General features: G+C 43.7%; 1 long non-coding RNA gene across 2 annotated transcripts in view; it reads right to left on the reverse strand.

Moving 5' to 3' along the window:
• Nucleotides 1-686: 686 nt before the first annotated feature.
• Nucleotides 687-12,845, reverse strand: part of LOC139597638 (uncharacterized) — a 33,177-nt gene continuing 21,018 nt past the window's right edge. For both annotated transcript variants that reach the window (XR_011681664.1, XR_011681665.1), the window contains exon 3: nucleotides 687-12,115. This is a non-coding gene — a long non-coding RNA (uncharacterized lncRNA). The remainder of the gene's footprint in view (nucleotides 12,116-12,845) is intronic.

Here is a 12,845-nt window from a genome sequence, read left to right on the forward strand (position 1 = left end):
GCATGTACTTGGTATTTTCTGTCACACACACTATTATTAGTAAGAAACACATTTCCTTTTGGGGCACTAAGGACAAAAATAAGGCTGTTCACATCACCACCCCCCCTTATTAACTCTGTTAAAGCAATTGTGTTGGCATTTAAGGGAACTGGCAAATGCATTTGTTCAGTAGCAAATGTGATGCATTCAACATTCTTTTCACATGAAGAAGAAAACAGGGGCTTTCAGCACAGGGAATATAATAGCCAAGCTTTGGTAATGATTTCTAATATTTTAAAGAGAGAAGAGGGGAAAGAGATCTCATTTACTTGTTTCGGTGTGAAGGAAAGGGAACAGCTCTATTATCCAAAATCTCCTCTGGAGCTTTCAGTGCTATTTGGTGCACATTTTCTCTCCATGTGTAGACAGACCTGCCCTCAGTGACAGCTCACTGGGCTGTGGCTTGGACTTTGTGTGCAATATGGACAGTATTGCTTTATCATCTAAGCACAAGGACAAGACATGTCTCTGTAGCACAAAGTTTATCCACTTGTAGAGCAGGATTCCTTTTCTAAGAATGAGCCCTATCATGATGCCCAGATGCTGTTGAGCTCTTTTCTTTTGTCAACAGTGCTATCATCAGTCATAACAACATGGTGGGTCATCTTGCTGAGTACTCAAGCAACTCAGATCATGGGGTGCTGAAATTTGCCTCTTTTCAAGGTGCTTTGCTCACTGGTATTGGCTTAAAATTTTGCCCAAATTAGGTTGGTTTGAAACTGTTGTGGTATTTTCCATCTCTATTGTGCTTCCTTTTCTGCTGGTACTGATTAAAAGGAATTCTTTAACTCTCTGGTCTAGGGTCAGCTGTCTGTTCTCTGCCCCGAGATGTGTGGGGTGGTTCTGCGGCAGCCCGCGCTCTGAAGAATGAGTCTGGACTCTTTGCTTTTTGGTCTGCAGGTTGTTTATTAATTCTTATCTACAAAATTTTCTTTCTGCCCAGCTGAGATCTGCTCAGCAAGGCAGCCACAAGCACTCTCCACCGCCCCCGAGGCGGTGTCATCTTTTTATACTACAAACTACGTATATCATATAAAGAGATAATTTTACTTTACACTTAGCAATGAGGTATTTTTCCCGTCTGTTTCAAGGACTTTGGTCTTAATCCACCAGTCTTTAAATATACACTAAATAGCATTTAACAAGTGGCTTTTAAAATAGGGTGAACTTTTGCAAGGGGAATATTTATAGAAGTAGCTATTTAGTTTGCTAGTAATTTTCGGTATTCATTTTGCTATTGCTGAATATATAGAACAGGATTATTCACCCACATTACCCAGCTGCTTCTGTTTGATAACACAATAAATATTGTGAGGTAAGTGTTTTTCCATGGTAATGAATGTGATGTCATGATTCATGTGATGTCACAGGTATGAAGAAGTGGGATCTGTGAGAAAGAGCTGTTTTTGAGGCAGAAAATCCTGAAATATAACTGTCTTGCATTATTGGTCAAATGATAGATTAAAATGCAATTCAATTAAGGAATATTGCAAGAAATTAATTTTCTGTGATGCACTTGAAAAATGCTTCCTGATATTGGAATTCATTAAAAACACAATAGTGTCTTATTAAAAGAAGCTGTGGTACTTTTCCAACTGTTCTTTTCCTATGAATGAGACTTGGAGATGCCAGAAGCTTATAGAAGAAAGGAATATATTACAGTGTATTACAGTGCCGAGCAAAGAATATGTTTGGAGGGTGGGATTTGGGATTTTTCATTTAGCTTGCTGGCAGTTGCCAGCTGAACTGGATGTGCACTTGCTTTTGGAAGTTCTCTGACCTCTTCAACAGCTGGGACTTACAGAATTGTAAACTTGACACACATTTGGATAAGATTTTTCTGGTGCTGCACCTCCATGGAACTACCATGAAGCCATGCAAGGGAATATTCAGAAATGTAGGTTTAAAGTCAGGTATACAAACCATCATCACTAGATGCTTCAGTGAGTGTTTTGTGTAAAAGTCCTGTGACATGGTTTGAGTTGATGTAACCCAAAATGCTATTGGTTCTTCTCTTCAGAAGTCTGCTGAGATAATGTACCATCTCTCTAGCTCAGTAATGGGAAAAATCTCTTGAGCTGGACATGTGCATGTGTATGATCAGCTGGTAATGAGCTAAATGGTCTCCACTGACAGCAACATCTACTTTTGTCTTTCCCCATTTGGTGGAGCTGCACATGAGCTGCTATATAAGAGAACATCACTTCATACTAAGGGAAATATGCTGGGAAAAATCCATTTTGGATTTATGTTTAGAATATCCACAGATGTCTGCTCAAGTTTTCCATTTTGTAAACTCTTGTAGTCAGGCTGAAAATGTAACTGGAGCTGGGATCAATGGGCAAACTTACAGATATTTTATCTCTTGGATCAAAAGAGTATGGACAGGGCAAAAAAATACCAGGAAAATTTGAACAGCAAAAGCAAATGCAGGAAGACAACTGTTAAAGATTTCCTGGTATTTTTTAACTGAGGATCTTCTCCAGCAAGTCTCCATTAATACAATGTCCTCCAGTGCTATGGATCAACCAACTTGCTCCACCAGCGAGAGCGAGTTGACTTCCACTACATTGGCATAACTGTGAATGTTATGAGAGGAGGTTGATACCTGAAAAATATGTCTGGAGGTGGCAGCACTCATTCAATCTGACCAAGAAATGATCACTAAAAGCAAGAAGAAATTATGGGCTTGGAGAGTCTGCCAAGAACTAGCTGGGACAAGATGTGATGTGCTTCAAACTGTCAGGCTAACCCCACACTGACCAGCTAGAGCTTGCGATGGCAGAGGGAGCCTGTCTCTGGGATACTCTGTGGCTCTGAGTGCTGGACAGGCAGCACACAACACCACGGGTAAGCTGCACGAGGCCAGCACTTCTGGAATTACAAGGCGGAGAGAAGCACTGCCAGTGTTGAGTTTTCCAGGAAAATGGAAACAGGTAAGTGAGGAAAGTACAAAGTCAGCTTTAGGTCAGCTCTGCAGAGGAAAAAGAACACAATAGGCAGCTTTATTTTTCACAATAGCTGATCCTGAAGGTGTTTTTAATCATTTTCTATCCACTCAGACAAAGTTATCTGTGAAACTGCTACAAATATTTGAAAAGTGTTGCACTGCCCTTAAAATGAGCAGAATGTTTTTAAACTGATACTGTACAGAGAAGGTGAAGGCCTAACATAGTCTGTGATTGATCTGAGGTTTCTCAGTCAATCTTGTAATTTCTGGGATGGTAAAACAGCAGCTTGTTATCTGTAAAAAAAAAACTTGCCCCAAACCCTTAAATTCCAAGACAGTAAGAGTGGGAAACAAAGAAGTACTACTGTGAAGATAATTAACCCTTGACAACAAAACAGAAATTTCTTGCACAAAGGACAGCTACCTAGCTCACATTGAAGCTTAGGGCAAATGTTAATACTCCCATAGCTGACTTATAGATTATCTGAAATATCTTCCCAGAAAAGAAAAAAGCAAGTCCCTAAATCAAAGGCCACAAAAACCATGGAGCCATGGAGCTTCCTGAAGTATGGGAAAAGCACAAGGCATGACTAAGAGCCAGTGACTGAAAAGAAACATCCAGGAGCTGCAATGACTTTCTTGTCTTGCTGGAACATGCAGGTATTAGAAGTCATGAAAACAGAAAGAGCATTTGGATGCCTTCTGTGGGATTCCTTTTTTCTCTACCCTTTATTTTCTCCTTCACACACATGAAGGAGGAGAAGAAGTTTCTGGTGAACCTGTTTGCTTACATGGTTACATACCTGTTAAGTCCCAATGCCACAGGAGCTGCCTGGGTTGATGCTGCCCTTTAATGGTGCCAGACATTTTTCTGGATGTGACTGTGATTTCTGAACACTGTCACTGCCCAAGTATGAGTGTAAATGATGTCAACAGAGAATGGTGTCAGGTCCTGTTTGCTCAGAGGTGTTCTTCCTAATAGTGTTGGAGGAGATGTTAAATGGGTTGACCTGAAACCAAGTGCTGTACCAAGAATGTCCTAGACAGCCTGCTGGGAACAAGGGCACAGGCATTACACACAGTGTTACTGGCACAAAGAGGAATTTTCAGATGTACTGTCAGAAAAAGGATAAATTTTATTCCCACTGAGGGTTTATTAGAGATGGGTGTAAGAGTAAGTTATAAAATGTGAGAAATGTATTGATGTTAATAGTCAGAGGTAATACATATCAAGTGTTGAGTCCCTTTCAAGGGACACCATTACTGGAGTGGCTGGGGATCAAAACTAGTGAGAAATGTTTGAGGACATCTTCCAAGAGCTTGAGTGACATTTATCCTACTGCTCACTACTAGATAAAATGTTGAGAATCCCCTGGATCATCAGTCCAGCAAAAGTTACCTTCAACTTCAGGTAAAAAAAGGAATGGAAGGAAAGTGCATTGATCTGGTACTCACTGCTGGGGTAAGAACAGGAGAATGAGCCTTTGAGAAGAAAAACAAACAAAAAACCCCAACCCCCCCAAGAAACCCAAGGAAAATTGTATAGCAATATCAAGAGCTGCTGAGATATAACAGTGTTACCAAAGCCTGGAAACAAAGAGGGGTGATCAGGTTCTGTCACAGACATCTTTTAATGAAAAATCCTTTCCTTAGGATTTTTTCCTCCTGAGAAGTTGAGAGGCCTCAGGAACAAAATGTAAACAATGGTTATCTGCTGCTGTGGAATGCAACAGGTGCATCTGTGATTGGTCTCATGTGCTTGTTTTTAATTAATGGCCAATCACAGCCCAGCTGGCTCGGACAGAGAGCCGAGACACAAACCTTTGTTATCATTCTTTCTTTTCTATTCTTAGCTAAGCCTTCTGATGAGAACCTTTTCTTCTATTCTTTTAGCATAGTTTTAATGTAATAAATATCATAAAATAATAAATCAAGCCTTCTGAAACATGGAGTCAGATCCTCATCTCTTCCCTCATTCAAAAACCCCTGTGAATACCGTCACAAGGTTCAGAGGAGCTCCTGACTGAATAGGGAGATTTACCTCAAATACTCTGCCTACAACTCTCTAAACCAAGAATGCTTCAAGTCCCTGGTTTTTTCCAGTCCAAAAATTTAGGGGAGAAGAAGTAGTTTGATGACAGAAAATTGCTGGAGAACAGGACTGTTAAAATTGGAGTTTATAATCTCTGGATGTATGATTAGCCTGCAAAACCAAACATATGCCACAATTTATAGCTCCCATCTTATCCAAGACTGTCTTGAGCAGATGACACCTACACTGAGGACCAGAACTAAAGTGCTGATTCTGTGTTCCTGTGTACATGTTGGATTGTTGTCAGAAAGAATTTAAACAGAAACAATCCAGGGGTTCTATATCTCTCCCCTCCCAGGCTGTAACTCAGTAACTAGGCTGATCAAAGGATTTTCTGCCTGCCCTTCTGTCTCACTGGGTTGTGGCTGTGCCCCTGGCTGTGCAATGCTCAGTGCCAGGAGAAGCTGTGCAGAGCTCTCCTGCCCGGGGTGTGCAATGGCTTGGTGGTGGGATTCCTGTCCATGGATGCTGCAGAAGGTAGGTTCATAGTCCTCAAGTCCTAGAGCATCTCTCCAGCCCAGCAACTGATATCTGTCCTCAAGGGAAGGCTAGGGCCAGAGGAACCTGCTAGTTCTAGGGAGGCAGTGAGAGAACTGGGGATTATTAGCAGTCTGAACACAGATTCTCTGAAAGAAGACTTGAACCCTATCATATGTGCAGCATGACTGGTGGCCAAAGGAAGAGTGAGGAAAGTGAAGTGTGAACATTTTCATATGTAGTGGGGTGCAAGAGTTAGCTACTTCTGAGATTTACTGGATTGTCTGGAAGTGAAACAATATCTGGTACAAGGCAGAAATAGAGCTGAAACTGTTTAGAAAAATAACAAAATCCTGTTTGTTGCTTTTCTTTCTAAGAAAAGTCTGTTGTTTAGGGATTCTAAACATATGACAGAGAAAATAGCATTCAGAAAGCAGTTGTATGCTCAAAATATCCATGCTCAAAAATGTAGTAATTTCATATACTGCTTTGGTTTGGGTTGTTTGACAGAGGCATAAAGTTAGATTTGCTGGGTCCTTAGGTTACATGTATGAACATTTCATTTGCATGTACAGTTAAGCCCCAAATACATTTTAAGAATACATTCTTATGAATTTGGGCCAAGTTCTTAAAGGCAAGACAGATTTGGAATAGCATGCATGACTGCCTAGGATCCCTATACACTGGATTAGTCGTGATGTGAGATGTGCCCATACTGAGGGACTCTGAGCTTTATAATCTTGTCCATGTTCATTGTAACATTTTGACTTGCATGAATCCAAGAATGCAAAAAGAAAGTGGGACATGAAATGAACCTCTTCCAGCATCTTTATCAATGCAGTACATTTCTCCCAGCAGGCCAGAGTGTGCCTAATCAGACAATGAAAGGCCAAGAGACTCACCAAGAGACTAGAAATCCATTAATTTGGTATTGCTTGTGGGAAAAAGCTGGAAGCAATTGCAGGATTTGTTAAGCAAAAGTCTTGGCAAAGTCAATTGATTAGGGAGGTTTCAGAGAAAGCTGTTCTTGCTGAGCTGCCAAGGTAAAAGGTCCAGGAAATTTTCAAGTGTCTTGTTGGCACCATGTGAAACAGAATGGGTGCTGCCATGTAAAAAAAAAGCTGAAAAACTGTGAGGTTGTTGCTTTGTTTTCTTTAAGAGAGGACAAGTATCTGATATTTCACCAAAAATCTGGTCCATCCTCTCATTTAGCTACATTAAATCTTCACAGAGCCCAGTGCATACAAGGGACTGACAAATGCAACTGTGGTAATAAATACTCATTACAAGTGTTAGAGTAAAGAATCTCTGTCAAGAGAAAACCTTTCCTAAGATGAAACTGTTTTTAAATAGGGGAGAGTCTCACTCAGCAAGCACATAATTCAGTGTTTGTCCATTTTTTTTGTTCCTGGTCCCCTGCACCAGCTGAAAACTCAAAACCAGGAGAGAGCCAATGCTTTCTACAGCACCCCAAATTAAAAGCTATCCTCAAACACTCCAGGATTTCAGAAGGAATGATAATACATCTCTGAATAAAGTGGAATTGTGTCCAAATCTGCTAAAAATTGAATGGGGAGAAGGTATTACAGCAAGAATTTTCACACAGTCAGCAATCAGATGTAAGGAAAAAATCTGTTATAGATGGCCTGTATTTCACAGATAATGAGGTAAAGAGACCCAGGTTAGGTGTCTGGAGAGAAAGAGCTGCTCCCCAGCATCTTTCCAGGGACAGTGTGGAGACATGGGGACCAGCTAAAGCCTGACTGCTGTGCTCTGTGAGGCAGCCAAGGGAAGAGAGAGGGTCTGTGTGACCAGAGTGAGACACACAGTGAGGTGCTTTGGAGCCTTTGGAGCGTTTCTGAGCAGTGCAAGCTCCAGCTGTGCTGGAGCTCCCACGGAGCTGTGCCTCAGTGAGCTTTTCCCCATGTGAAGGGAGCAGGCTGCAGCCAGGTGAAGGCTGGCACCTGCACAATGCTGCCCAGGGAGAGATGGCCAGGCTGAGCCCGCGGTCAGTGACAGCCCCTGCACAGACAGCCCTGAGGGTGACACTGCTGGCCAGGGGAAGGCCCGGCTGGGCTCAGAGGTGAAAGGACGCTGTGCAGGGCCCCAGAGCCGAGCACAGAGCCCCTGCCCTGTCAGCCTGCCTGCCGGGGAGGCCAGCCTGCGGTGCTGGGGCTCTCCTCACACGGGAGGGCTGAGCGCGGTGCGGACAGCAGGGGCCCCGCCAGGCAGGGCAGGCGGCAGAGCAGCAGCTCATGGGGCATCAGGGCTCTCCACTGAAGCGTGGGGCAGCGGCCAAGAGCAGCAGGAGCAGCCACTCAGGAAAGCTGCTGCAAGGAATCCAGACACGTTGGGCTCTTTTTCTCCACAGGGACCTGGCCAAGACCCTAAGACCTGAAGGGATGGTGTCAGGTCTAACCAACATCCTGTTGGTTGTTAGGAAAAACACTTAGGAAAATGAACTGTCCTCTTCTGTTGTGTAATCCTCCACCCATTCCAAATGGAAAGGGAAATGAAGTAAGGACTTATTTTTCATGTTTTGAGAAGTGCCTACATAAAAAGACAAGTTCCAAGGGAAAAAACCCAAAAGATTTCTGACATACTTGCTCTTTGTAATAAGAATACAAAAATTGGTTGCTTCTTTGGGATTCTTTGCATTTTGCTTTATACAAACAGAACAAAGGGGCAATGACTGGGCTACTGAAAAAAAACAAGTTTTGTTTCTCCCCATGGAGGAGAAGAAAGAAACCGAGAAAAGTTTGTCTCCCCTTGATGGAAAAAAGGAATGTAACTCATATTCTGATCTGTGGGACTTGTAGTCCTGACAACAGAGAGGTCAGTTATAAAAACTCCTAAAACAAGCAAAATGATTAGCATCCTTCCTCAGGGACACCTATAAAACCCTCACATATTTATCAGTGGGAACAAAAATTGGACATTTCTGTTCAGGCTAAGGTGGCACAACTACAGCTGCCAGTGGTGGACTTCTGGCAAGATCCACGGGCTGGTGATGCTGCATGTGGGAGGTGGAAGTGAGGAGAGAGGTGCCTTCATGCTGGATGTGGTGTGTGCAGTGTGTGAGGGGCACGTGAAGCTCCCTGGGGGCTCTTGGTTGCCAGCCTGGATGCAGGTAGGGGGACAGGGCATGTAATCTCAAGGAAGGTAGCCTGTGCAAGAATTGTGATTGCTTGTCCCTCCTTGGCCTATCTGAAAGGGAGGATTGGTCAAGATTAGCCATTCACAGCCTGGAGAAATGTCTCTGGGGCCACCTGTCCCTGAGGATGTGTCCTGGGCCTTTTCCCTCACAGGCATGGTTAATGAGCTGAATCAGTTCACCTAGGGCAGACTGAAAGCAAGAGCTGATTTGAGAGAAGCAGCCAGACACACATCCAAATGCATGCAGGGGAGAGAGGAGGAGAGGAGTAGGGAGAGGGACTGTCCTTTAGCCATGCCAGTGAGCAGCTAGCATCTGTTTATCCCACCTTGGTAAACCTCACCCAAAGCAGTGGGTAGCCAGTGCTTCTGGCTGCTGGGGCTGCCCCGGACTGGGCTGGGGGACTCCCACCTTCTCACACGTCTCTTGTTGAAAATAGCTGCCTTCCCTGGAGCACATTCTGCTGCCTGTGTGCCAGGTCAGGTTGTCAGAGAGACAAACCCTGAAATCCCATGTCCCAGGGAACTAGACCAGTTTATCCCATGTATCTACAGGCATGGGCTGGCCTGTGACCAAAAACACCTGAAATGTTTTCTGTGCGTTGGCATCTGCCCTGGGGTGCTGCTTACTTCTGACATTTCCTCAAGAAACAGAAGCATCACAATGGCATTCTAATTTCTGGTAACAGAAGTTTTGCATGTACTAAAAAAAGGCATAACCATCATGGCTTACTTACAGGCTTGGGAGGAGGGTTTGGCAGGGATAAAATCTCTGCAAAAAGTCTTTTGGAAGCGACCCCTCCTCTCTGTGCTGCTGACAGTCTTGGCACTGTCCAGATCACGACTCTTGGCTGTAATCCAAGTTTCTCCTGGATGCACTTATTGAATCTCCTCCCCTTCTTTTCCCCAGTGTGGTTGGAAAACAAAGCCACACAATGGGGTTTAGTGAAAGAGTTTCTTATTTTACCCCAAGAGCTACTTCCCAGGGGACAAAAAAGACATCCACACCCTTTAATTATGATTAGTTGCTGCCTTTCAGTTTTGAAAACCTAGCCTTGATGCCACACTTTCTGGAGCTCAGTGGTGGGCTGTAATTAGTTCTGGTCAGGCCTTTTGGCAAATGCACCAGTGCAGTATCTCCTTGGAAGAGTTTTTCCCCTTTGCAATTTGTCAGGAGTTGTGGACATAGTTCCAAGCCTTCTGTTGGCAGAGTGGTGCATATGTTTAGTATGAAGTATGTTTGTGTGATTATACTAAGTTAATATATACCTAAAAACCAAAGGTGTAATAAGATTAATAAATTCTATGGTGAAGTATCCAGTCTCAGTTTTGAGGGGAACATATTCCCTGGGAGAATGTAAGGACCTGACAGGCTCAATAAAGTGCCTTCAAAGTAAGTGAATGAAATGATATCTGTATCTTGGACAAGAGAATCTATTTTTAGACATGATGTTTTGACATTATCTCTGCACATCGATGCTTCGTGGTTCATGAAGAGAAACTTATCAGTCTGGGGTGGCAATTATATGGAAAACCTCACAGGAAGCAGATTTTAAGAAAAGGGTATATGGATTAGTGATTTGAGATGCAGAAAGTATAGGGGAAGCAGCGAAGCTGGATCCTTGAAGAGTGTGAATTATTTCACTATCAGCAGGATCACAGAGGACAGATCCAGGATGATATTGCTCTTAACAGAAGTTGCCCGAATATATCCAATCAGCATGTTTGACAGTGGCCCGGGGAAAGCTGTGAATGGAAAACTTGCTGTGCAGCTGGTTCAGTGCAGATCCTTTGTGGAGAAGACAACGGCTCCTCAGCTGGATGGATGGGTGGGTGGAGGGAGAGATTCAATCAGTTCCCATAGCTCCAGGTGTGCCTGCTGAAACTCTCTCTAGAGGGAGAATATCTCTGTGTTGAGGCAATGTTAAAAATGGTTTTGGAATCCCACATCCATATATAGCCAAACAATACTGCTGGATAAATGCGACTTGTCAAAGCACATTGCATTTTTACCTTCATAAGACCATTATTTCCAGCTGATCCTGTCTAAAATAAGAAATAAAAATCAATAAATCCCAGATCCATGTAATCTATTCTTAAAATGTAATGGAACCTCATCAGTAATGTCTGGTAATTTGCTATCAGCATGGTCAAGGACAGACAAATTACTTAATTACATGTAACAGTTATTCCGTAAAGACTTAGGAAAACACAGATAAACGTAACTAATCCCTCTTTATTTATTCCCTGCAAACAAAAGCCTAAGGGTTTCTGGAGAGGGAAAAAAAAAAAAAAAAAAGGAGCTGTGCAATTAACATAATTAGGGACGGCTGTCGCTCAAACCCGCGCCGCAGCCCCGGGGCGGGTTCCGCGCGCTGCCCGTGCAATGCGGCGCTGCGGCCACCGGGCGGCGCCGTGCGCAGGCGGCCGCGCCGGGCGGGGCCGCTCCCGGGGCCGCTGCCGCTGCCGCTGCCGCTGCCGGCGCGCTCCGGGCCGCCTGTGCCTGGGGGCTGCAGCGCAGGAAGGGTCGTGGCTGTTTAGGGGCGAAGGGTCAAAGGAGAACTCTGCCAGCCTCGTGGTCTGACTCGTAGAAGACGCAGGGAAAGTTGCCCAGCAGTTCCCCCATTGCTCATGGCCCCTTCAGCTGGCTGGCTGGATAGATGGAGGGAGAGCCAGCCAGTTCCCATAGCTCCATCCAGCTTTAGGATGTGTGCCTGCTGAAACTATTTCCAGTGGGAGCACAACTGTGTGTTGGGATGACCTTGAAAATCGTCCTGGAGTCCTATATCCACAGTAGCCGCAGGTTGAACATCCACTGCTTCGTAGCTTCATGCCAAAACTATTTCTCTTTACTTGAGAATAAAATATGATTGCAATCAGGAGAGACAAAACTTCAGATGACTTGGCATTTTTCTTCCTTGAGTGACTGCATTTCTCCAGGTGATGTCTTTCCTTGTAAAGAAAATCATCACAACAGCAATTTGTGGGATATAGGGTCTGTGCTCTTCACATCAAAACAAGAGGAGTTTTCACTCAGCTGCTACCTGATCAGGATTAAAAGATCATGCCACTGAAGCTACCTATACTTCATTCTGCAGCCATCTCCGGTTTGCATCTTGGCAACCTCATCTTTGCCCTGGGGCAGGATCTGTGATTCCTGAAGGTATTATAGGTATCCCATGCTTCACATCATACTCTCTCCATGGAAAAAAATGTCTTGTGAGCAGTGGGTGGATGCTAGTTACTATCCAAATTCTGAAATTATCTTCCAGTTGAAGGGAAGCTTGTGGAAAGCCTTATCTCTGCACTGAGTGAGGGAAGCCTCTCAGCTCTCAGTCCTCTTCTTGGTTATGAAGACAGGTAACTCCTCCTTGATGGACACACTCCTAAGTTCCCTTTACAGACTGCAGGAACCAAAAAAGACACAGAACAATGAGTGTTCTGAGTGCTAAGTGTTAGAACATAACCACAGGGAAAAAAAAAAAAAGGTCAAAGCAGACCCTCTGAGAAAAAAAAAGAACCAAACAAGAGACTATAATAAATTCTGACCAAAAGACAAAAAAGAATTCCCTTCCTAAAAGACATGCAACACAAGAGATGAAGAAAAAGGCAGCCTGATTCTATTAACCGAGTATTAACACCCCTGGCTAAAGAAGCCCTGCAAAAAGGAAGGATTAACATTTTCAATAAAAGGGACCAGATATTGCAGTGCTAATCATCAGCACACTCCACTGACAGAAGAATAGAAAATAATGTTCTTAATAGTGTCAAAGAGAACAGGAGGTACACAGGCAAAGAATCAGAGGGTGCTGCTGGTAAATGGCAAATAACTTGGTTAGAAAAAGGCATCACAAATAGGGGACAGAAGAAATCTGCAATAAATAGTAACTTTGCAAATTATCCCAGCACCTCTGTGTCTGGCTGAGCTGCAGTTCTGCTGGTGGGTGTCCTGGAAAGCTCTTTAGCACTAAGCATTGAGGCCATGGTTTGCATCGTGAATTTCTAGTCACCATTTTTTGAAAAAATAGACCCCAAATGTCCTAAACATTGCACAATCTTGCAAAAAACCATACCAATTTACTGAGTAGCTCTGAAGTGTAATGCCTTGTGTTCTTGTGCTGCCTGTCATTGCAG

The sequence above is a fragment of the Agelaius tricolor genome, unplaced genomic scaffold (genome assembly GCF_023055355.1).
Source record: "Agelaius tricolor isolate 1412-34295 unplaced genomic scaffold, bAgeTri1.0.p SCAF_1, whole genome shotgun sequence".
Lineage (NCBI taxonomy): Eukaryota > Metazoa > Chordata > Aves > Passeriformes > Icteridae > Agelaius > Agelaius tricolor.